At 39.5% G+C, this 13,589-nt stretch overlaps 1 pseudogene; it reads left to right on the top strand.

Moving 5' to 3' along the window:
* Positions 1-9,696: 9,696 nt before the first annotated feature.
* Positions 9,697-10,944, top strand: LOC149175539 (uncharacterized; annotated as a pseudogene).
* The last annotated feature ends 2,645 nt before the right edge of the window (positions 10,945-13,589 follow it).

Below are 13,589 nucleotides of genomic sequence, written 5' to 3'. Positions count from 1 at the left end.
GAAAAAACCTAACCTATATGCCAGTTTCGAGAACCAATACCTGTCAGAATGGACCAACCATAAACTTCCAAAGGAGAAATCTTCCAAGTTCTGTAAAAATAGGAACACTAGACACGAAGTTAATACATCCCACATATAAACTTCATATAAGATCTTTGTGTTATAGAATACAAAACTTGAAAATGCGTACCTCATATATACAATATGGTACAGGGAACCACGCAGCCTTGCGGCTTACGCATAATAGTTCTGCTGAACAAACCCCTTACAGGGCTCAGGCCAAGAGCTCCTTTGGTAGTCATAACTCATGGCTTCAAAGAGTTCCTCCTGTGAAGGCAAGACAAGATCTGAGAAATCATGAGAACTACAAGGATCAAAAGAGGGAATTAAAGGGTCCCATGTCCCTATAGGAAGAATCTCTCGGTCAACTGCCGGGACCAAGTCCCAAGAAGGAGAATAATAAGTCACAGGATCCTTCTTAGAAGCAATTGAACATTGAGGATTCAATGCCACATAATTGACCCGTGGCGGGGTAGAGTCTACTTGAACACTTGGAACAAACCAAGGGGCATTCTGCAGTAAAGTCGAATTAGGGTGGTGATTATCAGATGCAAGCTGATCAACAGTGACAATATTCCCATTATGAGGAAAGCACATTACTCGAAAGAGTGAAGACACCACAGCATTCATAGCATAGACATAATCACGCCCAAGTAGCATATTAAAGTCTAAAGGGCTATCAACCACCATCATATCGATTAAGACAGTCTTCCCACCTAAAGTGATAGGCAATTGAGGAAGAATACCCATAGATTCACCAGGCCTTCTATCATAGGCTAACAACTGACTCTGAGCTGTCAACAACTTTGGGGAACCCAAAGCTTTCCAAGTCAAAGAGGATATAATACTTGTAGAGGATCCTTCATCCACCATACATCGATAGACATTTGTGGAATTAACTCTGACCTTTATTTGGAAAGGTGCAGCGGAAGGAAGACGAGGCTCAACAAGACTATCCCAATCAAAGGAAACACTCTTAGAACTTGGAGGGGGAACATTCGAAGAAACCGGAATGCCCCCTATACTAGAAGACTCTGTACTAGAGATCAAACAGACTCTTTTGTTAGGCACTTCACCCCCCAAAAGAGGAGTGTAATCGGCCAGCGATTGCACTGACTCTACCACATTTTCAACCGATGGTTGATGGGATTGATGAGAAACCATATCAGGTCTAGGAGTAGAAGTACTTTCAGACTCGGACCATATCCTTTGAACCTCTGGAATACCAGGGCATAAATGAGTAAGATGGTCTCCCTTGCATATCTTACAAGGGAACTTAGGTTTAAAACTTCTACGTCCAGGATTCTTATCAACCTCCATACCGCCAACATGACTAGTAGTGGTTTGCGGAGAGTCCTGAACATGACTTGCAGAGGTCGGTGACTCTTTGCTAGTATGACTCGCAGTGACTAGACTCATGCCCCCAGCATGACTTGCAGCGGCTGAAGACTCATCTCCAACATGACGCGCAGAGGTTGAAGATGAAGTGCTAGTATGACTTGCAGTGACTAGACTTGTGCCCCCAGCATGACTTGCAGCGGCTGAAGACTCATCTCCAACATGACTCGCAGAGGTTGAAGATGAAGGGATAGAATTATTCTTCTTCTTTGACTTCCTTTTTCTCCTCTTTTTAGATCTCTTATTACAAGAAGGAGAAGAAGAAGGAATCCCAGATTTTTCTTTGAAAGAAGATGAACAATTTGCACCCATATGATGCCCCTGAAATAAAGCATTCATCTGAGAAGCTTCAAGAGCATTTGGAATACTCGGAGTGGACCACAGCCAAACGGGTAGTCCAACATTCAACCCAGGAATATTCAAAGTGGCCATCAAGGGAGTACCAACGTTTCCAAAGAAAGGAAAAGCACAAGGATCCCCTTTTGGGAGGGCACCTTGGTTGGTTTCCACAGGAATATTGGCCATATCTAACTGATCCAAAGACCCTTCCCTTGCGGGAATATAGAAATAACCCTTCAAAGAATATGGATAAAAACCTTTGCCCTTGAGGAGGCAACTCCACAACTTCTGAAAGAACAACCAAAAGCCTTTCAAGATCGGTAGAGTGGCAAGCCAGTCACCCAGAACACAAAGTCCAAATGTGACTAGACAAAAATCCCTAAAGCCAACTATATACAAGGAGCAAAGAGCACTCACTATAAAGTCCCTAAAGAAACAGCCAGTCAAACAACTTCCAAGTATTTCCGCTCCGGGTGGTGAGGACCGGACACCAAAATACAAGAAAGTGGAGTCAGGGGCCTTCCGAAGATAGTCTGGGATAATGACGGCCCAGTCCTATCAGCGAAGGTAACAGAGGAAGTTACGCTGACCTCCTAACAACAGCCTGCGCCGGTGCAAGCCCCCAAGCTTCGCAAGGGTGCCCTCCGGAAGTACTGTCGAGAGTGATACAACGTCGACCTCAGGTGCCACGGGATTCCCCTCCGCAGCCACCTATGCAGATCCCTAGGAGAGGCAACTATGGGTACCAACTCGTCGCAGAAGCCAGGCGGAATAGTCGTGAGGTAAGTTCGGACAAGTAGGAGAGGGGGTATCTCTCTTCCCTGTCTTCACAGACCCTCGTGCTTAACTCCCAGATCCGGAGTCTTCCTGGTCTCCCTAACGCTATTGGATTTACTCTCTTTAATCAGACTCTTATGTTTGACGTTTTGTGTGGCCTTGGAGAGTTAACTCTCCACTCGCCTAATCCAAGGCCCTAAAAATCCTAAACTTGTTGGTGTAATAACTAAAACAAAAAGTTCTAGTGGATTTTTAATTAAGCGCTTGATTTTATTAGGCTGTTCTTTAAGTCAAAGGTAACGAAAATGAAACTTGTGGCGTTTTTAGGACGCAAAAAGAAACTACCCTAACTACATGCACATGCACTTTTTCGTTTCGATGAAGAGCAATCTCTATGAGGTTCAGATGTACTTCAAATTAAACAAAGTTTTTTGCTTTCTTTTCAAACTCCACACTCACAAAAGCTAACAAAAACTATGCATGCCTAAAAGAGGATGCAAAGCTATGCTAATGCAAGAACTAAATGTGGATGCACAATTCAAAGACTACTCTAAAAACAAAGAAGGAAAGTTGCTGCTTTACCAAATTTTGTCTTGCCACTGAAATGCTTAGATAGAAGATGATTTGTTACTAATCATTTCGTCCAAACAATAAAAACAAGTTTTAAGATAAAAAACAAAGCACTTTCACTTCGCAAAAAAGGAAATCAGATGAGAAGCAAGTTTAAGAAAGCGAAACTCAAAAACTTTCAAAAGATTTTCTTTCAATCAAACCAAAAAGTCTTTTTCAAAGGAAAAACTCTCAAAAATACTGACACCAATGATTGATAAACAAGCAACCAAACACTTTTGTGAATTGACACCAATGAAATGATGAGAACTCAACAAAAATAAAATGTGTTCGAAGTCGCTTTTGACAATCAAAAGCAGCAATGAAAGTCCAAGAAATCAAAAGACGAGTTTCAAGGAAATGGTAACAAACAACTTTCCCGAAACGAAGGAGCAAATGGTCATAAAAATGATTTCGTTAAGCAAACACAAATGTCATGAAAACAAAATGGACACAAAGATTTTAAGACAATCTTCCCACTCTGCCGAAACAGAGCAATCAAGATTCTTAAACAGAAACCTTGTGTGTCAAAAATCAATGACGCTTGCAATCAACGAAAAACAAGACTAGCACTCCTAGAGAGAGTTCGAAACAAGATGCCCCCTGTTAAACAGAGAACTGTCACTGGGAATTGACTGCTTTAAACTGACCCAAACCACCAGACAGACATTCAGCCAAAAGAAAAATTATAAATCTTGAAAATTATGTGATATACGCGCCTGCAATTATTTGCAGAATGCGTGTACACGCGACGGTAACTAAGGAAACCTCCGTATACGCGGGTTTACTTAGTGCAACTTGCGTATATACGCTTCTGTAATCCAGAAAAAGTGCGTATATGAAGTGTTTCAAGAAAAATAAAAAACACAAACTGAAAAACTGGAAAAGCTTGGAGTTCAAGAAAATATCAAACAGTCAGAACCAACAAACAGAGGGACTGAGCCTAGATTGGCTTGAGGACTACCCAAACTAGGAACAACAAGAATGTTGTCCCCAGTGGAGTCGCCAATTCTGGTTGAAGGGAAAGTACCCCTAGAGTCCTTTGGGCTGAGACTCTACCAGACTGAAAATTGCTTATACAAAGAAACACACACACACAGCCATCTTTTTTACTTTTAAGCAAATTCTAATGTTTAGGGTACATACCTAAGGTCCTACGTCCGAGAAGACCGTTAGGGTGCAAACTCTTCTTGGAGTTCCCTTCTTCTTTCTCTGACCTGCAAGACAAACAAATCAAAGAACACAACAGTACATGTATAGAAGTTTATGTATAAATCATCTTTATGCTATAAAGTTAGTTATAAATAATCTTTAAGTAACTACTTTCATAAGAATTCACCACAAGAATCTCATAAGCATAAAGAAAGATTATTCGGGAACAAAGACGTGTTTCTTTATATATAAAGGCAAATAAAGTACATATATCGGAAAGATATCACCTGAACACCTTCAGCAGGCTCCAAGCAAGCTTCCTCCCGGATTCGTTCCAGCCTCCAGCCTTCAACAAGAGCTCCTTCCAAGTCTTACTCAATGATGATGTCAAGGATGAATGATCACCAATACACATGGAAACAAGGGTTTCCTATGCAAAATGGGGGAAGTGCAGGATGCACCAAGGACTTCAGACCTGGTCTAAGGGAAAAATCTCAGCATAATAATCTTGCTCTCCTTTCTCTCTCCCCTTGGCCTTCCCTTTGATGTCTTTTTATACCCTCTCCAAAGTAGTTTTTTAGTTAGGAGTTGGTTGGGAACAGTTGGGCCACGGGCACTAACAGGTGATCCAGCAGGTAAACCCGCGATCACCGCCCGAAAAAGAGGAAATTATATTTTTTTAAGTGTTTTAATAGATACACGCGGGTTGGGTATGACAGACCCGCGTGTACACGCGTTTAACACAGGGCAAAGTCGCGTACAGGGAATAAAACACTGTTTTTTAAATTTTTGGACCAGGTCTGGAAGGAGGGGTTGCCCTAGGCCATAAGTGCAGCATCACAAACCATAAGAGTGAGATTTGGAGCTATAACAGTTTCCATCCCCGAGGAACATGTTTATCACTTGTCTTAGTAAGTTTTTATGGTGAGGATGGAACATCCATAACCGAGCACATTTTCTATTTCCTCGAGTTTTGTGAATCTTTTGAGATAGATGACGAGCAGTTTTCTTCTATTCTTTTCTCCCTCACCCTTGAAGTTCACGTCAAGAAATGTTGCCACACATTGCCAGCAACATCCATTCATTCACTCAAGCAACTTATTGGTAAGCTCGAACAAGAATTTCACATGTACAATTTTCATATGTGTTGAAGAGGATAAATGAGCTTAGGATTAAAACTGAAGATTCTTTAGAGGCTTTTTCTTTTAGATTTCTACATCTTTGTTTTGAATTTCCTGAAAGAGATTTCAAATGGGTGTATTTGAATTTGAATTTTCAATGATTGGTTCTCGTTTCTTTACAACATTTTCAATTAGAAAAAAATCCTGTTTCACATGAGTATCATCATAATCTGCATATTCCAAAGTGTCCAGATTCTACCCCTAATCTTATTTTTCCTATCTCTCTGAATTTGGAACAACCTCAAGCCTTTGAGGAATAGATTACTTCTTGTGGGATTTCTCATCATCCTCTTGACTTGTTACATAATAATATTTTGGTTATAAATGGTTCAGACGATGAAAAGTGATTTCTTGGAAATGAATCTGATGTCCCAGCCCTAAATCCCTCGTACATCCTTTTGATCTTGAATCTGAAAATTATATAACATATCTTCTTGCTGATGGACCCTGGATTGAGTCTGTTCAACATATGTCGCACTATATTCCTAGATCTAGTTCACCTTCCCATGATGATCTTGATCTTTTCTTAGGTAAATTTGACTGTCCCATCAAATCCATAGACCACATCATGCCTGCAAATCCATCTCCCCCTTTGGCGAACATAAATCTACAGGATACTAGTCTGGTTCCAATTGGTTCCCCTTCATCTCACCCTGGGCATCCATTCTACCTTGATTTAGTCCATGGATGTACTACACCGACAGTTCTGAGAAACCATTCACATCTTTATCTTTCTCACGTTGATTGAAATCACGTACATGGGGGTGATGTTTCATATTCAAGGGATGCAGATTTTGAATCTCTTATGCCTCATCTTTTCCGCCCGCAGTCTTTAATAGGTGAAGAAGAGGGCCTTCCATCTCGCCCATCTCAAGCTAGTTCTCTCATTAATCCCTCTTCATTCTCAATCCAAGAAGAGCCTTATGTTCGAGATACCCAACTTGATCAACCTTATGGTTTCGGTGATTCTCATTATATTGAAAATATATTCACTCACGCCTCTGGCGATTATCCTACATATCCATCTGTTGATCCTATGAAGCCACCACAATTTGATAATCCACCTTTTGAATGTTTGGCGACTCATCAGGAAGTTGAGGCACTTCATCATCTGTTGATGGTTATGTTAGCTTCTCACATTCCTAATGAGACCCCTGAAGCAAGTCGAATTAGGGTTTCTAAAATTAGGGATTTTTCACATCACGCTCCTCTGAACATCATCTTGTCAGATGTGAGATCATCCTGGAAATACTTGGATTCGAATGATGTCTCTCTTAGAAAATATTTCCATCACTTTTCAGTTGATGTGAATCAACCTCTATACCCTAATTTATTTGTTGAAGGGAGTGCTCTGGCCATTATCTCAAATATTTTTTATTGTTGCCAAGCCAATACAGTCTGTAAACATACACAATCAGATGATGTCTTACAATCTCCTATATGGGAAGGTGCCAATCACCTGACCTCTCCCTTGCCTGAGACTCTTTCGGTTGATTCAGTTCATTTTTGGGAATCTAAAGAATCTGATCTGTCGAGCTACCAATCTATCAATATTTAGACATCAGATCCAATCCACAATATTTTCACTAATAGTTGTCCGATCACAACCAATGATAACCATATACATCCACCTACAAACCTTGCTAAGCTACCGACAATTGATTGTGTGTCATTTGAAGGTTCATATATTGGTAAGGACGATGAGGCACTTTAGCTACGTTTGATGGTTATGTTAGGTCCTCACACCCTTGATGAAGTCTATGAACAACTTCAAACTAGGGTTCTTGAGATTAGGGTTTATTCATTTGAATCCTTAGGGATCTCAGTTACACCCAGTAAAAGCTCCTCTTTTCAGAGTCATCAAGTTGATCATCCTCTACATCATGATAGGGTTGCTAATCGAATTAATCTGGAGGATTCCTTTGCTAGCCAACATCATCTTGCCTTGCATTGGATTTAGGGTTAAGCATGAACATATGTATGTCATGGCTGGATGACTATAAATTTCACACCTATGATTCAGTTTACCAGGATTGGGTTTTTGTTTTCGTTGAAATGTATTTTATGGAACGTTTCCCTATAAGTAGACGAGATTTTCTTTCTGTTGTGCACGCTTTACAGGTATGGATTTCATTTTTTTTAAAACTCTTTTCAAAAACTCTAATTGTTGTCATCTTTTTTTTTACAGGTCAAGAATTGTTGCAGTGCCTACATTGGAAGTTTGATTTCACATGACTTGACCTCCTCTTTGGTTAAATTAGGATTTAGGCTCTAGAATAGTTAGGATTTATGTTTTTCTTATTCATTTTCTAATTAGAATATTCTTTATGGTTTAAATTTGTTATTTTTTGTTTTCTTTACCATAGGTTGTTTAGTTTCCAGCTTTTCGATTTTCCACTAGCTTGCATTCACATTCTTGTACTCCTTGTTGCTGCATAGCATGCATAACAAATTTTCATAGTTATTTTATATGTTGTTAGATGATCTGTTCTACACATAGCATTATATTGCATCATAAAACATGTCTACTTCATTGTATCATGAACCTCGTGCTCAACGCGGTCTTCATTATTTCAATGACTTGTGTTCTTTTTTCACTTGTTAAATGGAAATGAGATGTGGAAGCTTGGCATAGGGGAAAACCTAAATCAGGATAGTTCTTAGTTTCTGTCAGACAAGAAACAACCCCTCTTGCTTGTAAAATAAGTTGGGATCCATCATCCACCCTAATGCTATGAACACCAAGTAATAAGTCTAAATTCACACATAAAAGAAAATGAAATTAAATAAAGAGTAAAGGATTGAGAAAGGCTTCCTGTGCAGAGGTCATGCAATGACTCGATCGGGCTACTGACCAAGCTCGGTGGTAGTGGAGCAATGTTTTTGATTTCTTGGAGTGACTCCATTGGGGTACTATCCAAGCCCGTTGGCAGTGGAGCAACACTAGAAACTTACTTTTAAAATTTTGAATACAATAAGCCCTATACCCCATTATTTGCACTATCATCAACTACTGGCATGTGTGAATGTTTAATTAGGTGTTTACTAACTAGCAAGACCTAGCTGAGACACAAAGGGAAGGCATGTTTGCAAAGGTAGAGGCAACGCAAGAGGTGCCCATGGCAATTGTTCAATATTACATCACATCAATATCCAGAATCGGACTATTATAGGGATGTTGATAGAGATACTAGATTCTACCAGTGATTTTCCAATTGTTGTAGCTGATACAACATCGTGACCCAAAATTTTGGGTCCCCCTCTACTCGCATCAAGTCATTAAGGGACACACTAGTTGTTCATTAGATAATTCCCCCATGGATTGTTCTTATCAGACCCTGTTGATGCACTCACTCATGTAATCGTGTGATATATATTGCATTCTTTTGTCATGCATCATCTCATACATCGACCATACCATCGCATTAGGGTTTTGGAAGTGTGATGTCTTTCCCATGGCTTCAGAGATTATACTTATTTAATGTTCCTTTCAATTAGTGGCGGTGCTGTGTGTGGGCAGATAAGACTCCTGCTCGACTTTGATTATGTTGACCTTACTAGAGTTTGGGGAGAAACCCTAAATTGACACAAGAATGATTCCCTTCATGATTTAACCTAATTCATCTACCTCTAGAGTTTCATTCTCATAGAAACCACTTGGAATTATGGTAAGAATCATTGTGTTTCATGCTTCCCCTACGTTCATAATTGGTTCCCCATCTCAACATGCACATTGGGGTTTGTAAGTTTGTCACCTTTCCCATGTGTCTTTGAAGCCCTGCTTTGCATTAATCTCCACCCTCCGAATGCATAGGCATGAGAATTTCAAGGAAAATGCTCTATGAGTGCATCATCACCTCAGGCATCATGAAATATCAAAGACAACTGCAATTAGTAGATCCATGGAAGCACCTGGTTTTTGAGCTCACCTCCCAACTTGAGCACACTAGACTAACCCATATAATTCGCAACATCTTGATTTTTATAATTCATTATTTATTCTCCTGAAGTGAATTAGTTATTTATTCATTTGTCATATCTGTAAACTATTTTTTTATTTTTTATTTATTGACTATTCAGGGAATCTAGAGTGGGCTCGGAAACACACTAATCAATATATACCTACACTAGAAATACCCTGAAATGAAATTAGTCAAGCCTCTTGAATTATTTCCAAACCATGTACCTTGTCTATTTTTCATTTGAGGAATAGAAGTTGAATGAAATACTAATTGATATCAAGAAGAATGATGCTACTGGGCATATTGCAACCACAACAACTGCAGGTTATAATCTTGTGGTGCTAGTTCAGGAACAGAGAAAGTTGGCATCTCCGAGTCTTACAAATATTCAAGGATGGTTGCCAGGACTATGAGGAGATGGAGATCCAAGCCAACTCCCTACCATTGATATTGTGGAATCATATGATACTTTTAGCACTACACCATCTTTTTCTGTAGGTAGTGACAACAATGGAAGTGAAGTAATGGTTTTGTTCAAAATTGCAAGATTATTTTATCACCTTTATGCAAATCCAAGGACAAGAGGAAGGTACAATTTGATGTTTGGATTAACATCTAGTGGACCTTATAATTATAATGGTATTTTCAAGAGGCTAAGGAGTTCTGATCAACATGTTTGAGAAAGCATTGACTATGATATTTGCTTGAACAATGTGGGATCATGGAAGAATGAGATTTCGCTTCATGTTTCAAAACCACCTGATTTTTTTTACGTAAAACAATATTTTGATGGTATTTCATATGTTGCAAAAGAGTTGGGAGTTACTATAGGTATTAGACATAAAAAAAAAATTTCAAATCCCTGAGTAGCATGGGAACATAAACAATTTTCAAGACACAAAGTTATGACTATCACTCTATTAGAACTTTCTTCACCTTCGGAATTTTTAGAACATGTTGGAGGCTTATACGATAGTAGGAACCATGTAAAGGACATTTCCATGATTAAAACCATCAAGTTGATTGGTAAAAGCCTCTCTAGGTATATTTGTGATCATGAAGGAAGGAAGATTAATTTTTTTTTGCGGATGGGGTAGTTTGTCTATGAATCCTTCATATGTAAAGCTTTGGTTGGACCCATTTTATCAAACTCCTTGAGTTTCACCTTTTCTCACAAAACTAATCCCATTATTATTGGTTTGAAAAGTGAATTATCTGATCATACTGTTGAGGTTAGTGTGTAGCATGAATCTATGGATGGCATGTTCACTTTTTATGATGTAACATAGGCAAAGCTTAATATCTACCAGGTTGCAAACGTAAATTTTGACATAAATATCTTGTTGGAAGTGGCAACATATTTGAATGTTCTCTTTATTTTCCTAGTGATCACAACAAGGGGTTTAGATGATCTTATCAGTATTTTTCTTCGTCCTCCTTCATGCAAGACTAAAGAAACATGGTAAAAGAATACGTTATTCAACCCATAGATCTGATATAGGGATCTTCATGGCGATGATGACGAACGTGAAAGGATGAAGCACACAGCCTCTACCGACAAGTGAATGCGCGACGTTCCAAAAAGCAAAGAATGGTGTAAGTGACAATTCCTGATCGTAAGTCACCCATGTAGTGAAGTTTTATGCACATGTAATAGAGTCACGACCTAGACTTCCAACTGAAAGCATTACTTATCTAAGAATTGAGGCTATGTAATCTCCTGAGGTAACAATACCTCCCATTTCACACATTTGCACCACAGGGCATTGGACAAGCAGAGGATGCCATGTGATCTCATTCAGGTGCGACTAGTCACAGGTCACAAAGCCCTGGAAATAATAAAATGATGTGACCTGGTGACCTCCAGGGGGATCGCACTTCCGACCAAGTCACTGGGTCGCGTTACAAGTCCTCAGGTGAGCTCCCCGGAAGTGCGTCCGGCCATCTGCTGGGACTATGCGACCATCGATAAGTCATGCTCCCTCATAAGTCGTGAGGTCACATTTTCGTGCCTTAGTGAAAGAAGCAAGAGAAGTGACTCGGTTGAAGTGTGACTATGTGACTTTGGGAAAATCGCAAATCACTCCCCAAATATCCACATGATTCTTGGTCTTAATATATATACAATAGAGCACGAAGATTATTCGGTGGGGATGGAGGATAATTTTGAAGTGTGACTCTATGTTGGACCCAAACTAGCTTGTCAAACTATGTCAAGGAATGCAGGCCCAATCATAAGCCAAAAATGAAAATGAATGTAAAAGTCTAGTTCTTAGAGTTGATGGTTGGTTGATGAATAATAGAAGAAGATGCCTCTCATATCAAACATATCTAGTGATGATACTTCATACTCAATAAAAAAAATGATGGTCCATCTATATGCACCTGATGTGCCAATATGGATTGGCCATGCTTCCATATATATGAATCATAATTCTCACCCAAGGGTGGACCTCAGGGAGTTTGGTAATCTATATTTAATAAAATATTCTTGAGAGATTGAAGGAAGGAGGTCAATTCTTGGTTAACATAGGTCTTACTAGTTTCCCTACCAAACCCAAATCTAAATATATGCCATGTAATGAGCATAAGGGACCTTTTCTACTGTGCACCGATTGAAGCGGCATGAAGTATTGAAATGCAATGGGTAACCACGCACTCCGAACCTATTGTATAATTTTGGTTTGTTAAAGCAAGGAAGAAGTTAGGGTTTGGATTCACCATGATTAAACCCATGAAGGATGATATGGAAGTCTAGGAAGACCCTGCAAATCCACTCGCTCTGACAATGCCATAACATGAGATAAGACTATCTAGGGGTTTAAAGTTGATTTTGGTTTTTCATGATTACTATTGTTTACTTATCTATTTTTTACATTTATCGTGTGGTTGTTAGAGTATCATCATGTATAACTATAGTTATTTGCTTGCAAGGTATAGGAGAGCAAAAATTTCAACCTATGATGAGAGATCTAGGGCTACTTGCAAAAAGCCTTGCAGCCAGGATATCTAATGAGTGAACAAGTTGGTTCCACATAGCTTATTGAGACACTATGTCAACCACGATGGCAGATGTCATAGCAAACAAATGGTCATTCCATGTGGCTAATGAACAACACAATTTTGTCTTGTACTTCGGAAACTACCTTGGCGACAAGTGTTCTAGGGTTTACAAGAACCCTCTACATATTCTTCTTCTCTTTCATCATAATGTAAATGTGCTCCTATGATGTCAGCAGTTAGGGTGAGATCAATTAAGCCTATAATAGGCAGAAATCACGAGAGAGTAGTGAGGATGCTCAAAAGTCATGAAGGTAGCTGAAAGGGCATGAGGGAAGGCCGAAGGTCGCGCTAAGTGAACGGTCCCCTGACCTCTATAAATGTGTCCTCATCCCTCATTGAAAGGGGACTTTAGCACTTGAGTTGAGGCCAGGATAGATAGCAGATTTATGCTTGAGAGCCAGAGCCACTCAGCTCTCGGCAGCTAGCAGAGTGGATTTGCAGTGGGGCTAGGGTTTTCGTATCAGGAAACGATATGAACAACCCATGTTCCAGTTCCACTATTGGGTTTTGACCAATTGCATGATATGTATTTGAAGTTGGCGTGATATTAATAATATTTTCTTTATCTTTGGCACTGATTCCCATGCTTACTCATGGTGGTTATATTAGTTGTCCGGTACTTCACCATATTTGTATGTGTTCTTTCATATACACAATATGTAATGGACCGATACATAGTGGTTGCATGTATGTTTCTCTTTTGAATTTGTTTTTACTTGTTCCTTGCCATGTTAGTGACCTATTGTGAACTACTTTGCAATTGACTTCTCACATGTTTTTGTTTATTATGTTGGATGGGGTTTTAGCTCACTAATCCCTCTCATGGTATATGTCTTCTTATTGTTTTTGACACTTGTTTGTACCTCTTTCTACAATTTATCAATCTTGGGTTGATTTTGTTTCACTACCTGAGCATTTCATTCTTGTCCCACTCTGACATCAACTCATTTGATAAACAAGAGTAGACACATTCATGGTGGCAGTCAGGCCCACATACCAGATGGGGCTCCTATCCCAAGCAGTGTGAGGTCTAATTGGGACTTCACAC

The sequence above is a fragment of the Pinus tabuliformis genome, chromosome 4_1 (genome assembly GCF_031772625.1).
Source record: "Pinus tabuliformis cultivar Carrire ecotype Pingquan chromosome 4_1, CPIR1, whole genome shotgun sequence".
In the NCBI taxonomy this organism is placed as follows: domain Eukaryota; kingdom Viridiplantae; phylum Streptophyta; class Pinopsida; order Pinales; family Pinaceae; genus Pinus; species Pinus tabuliformis.
Note: the sequence above shows the minus strand (reverse complement) of the source record. Positions and strands in the feature narration are given on the sequence as shown.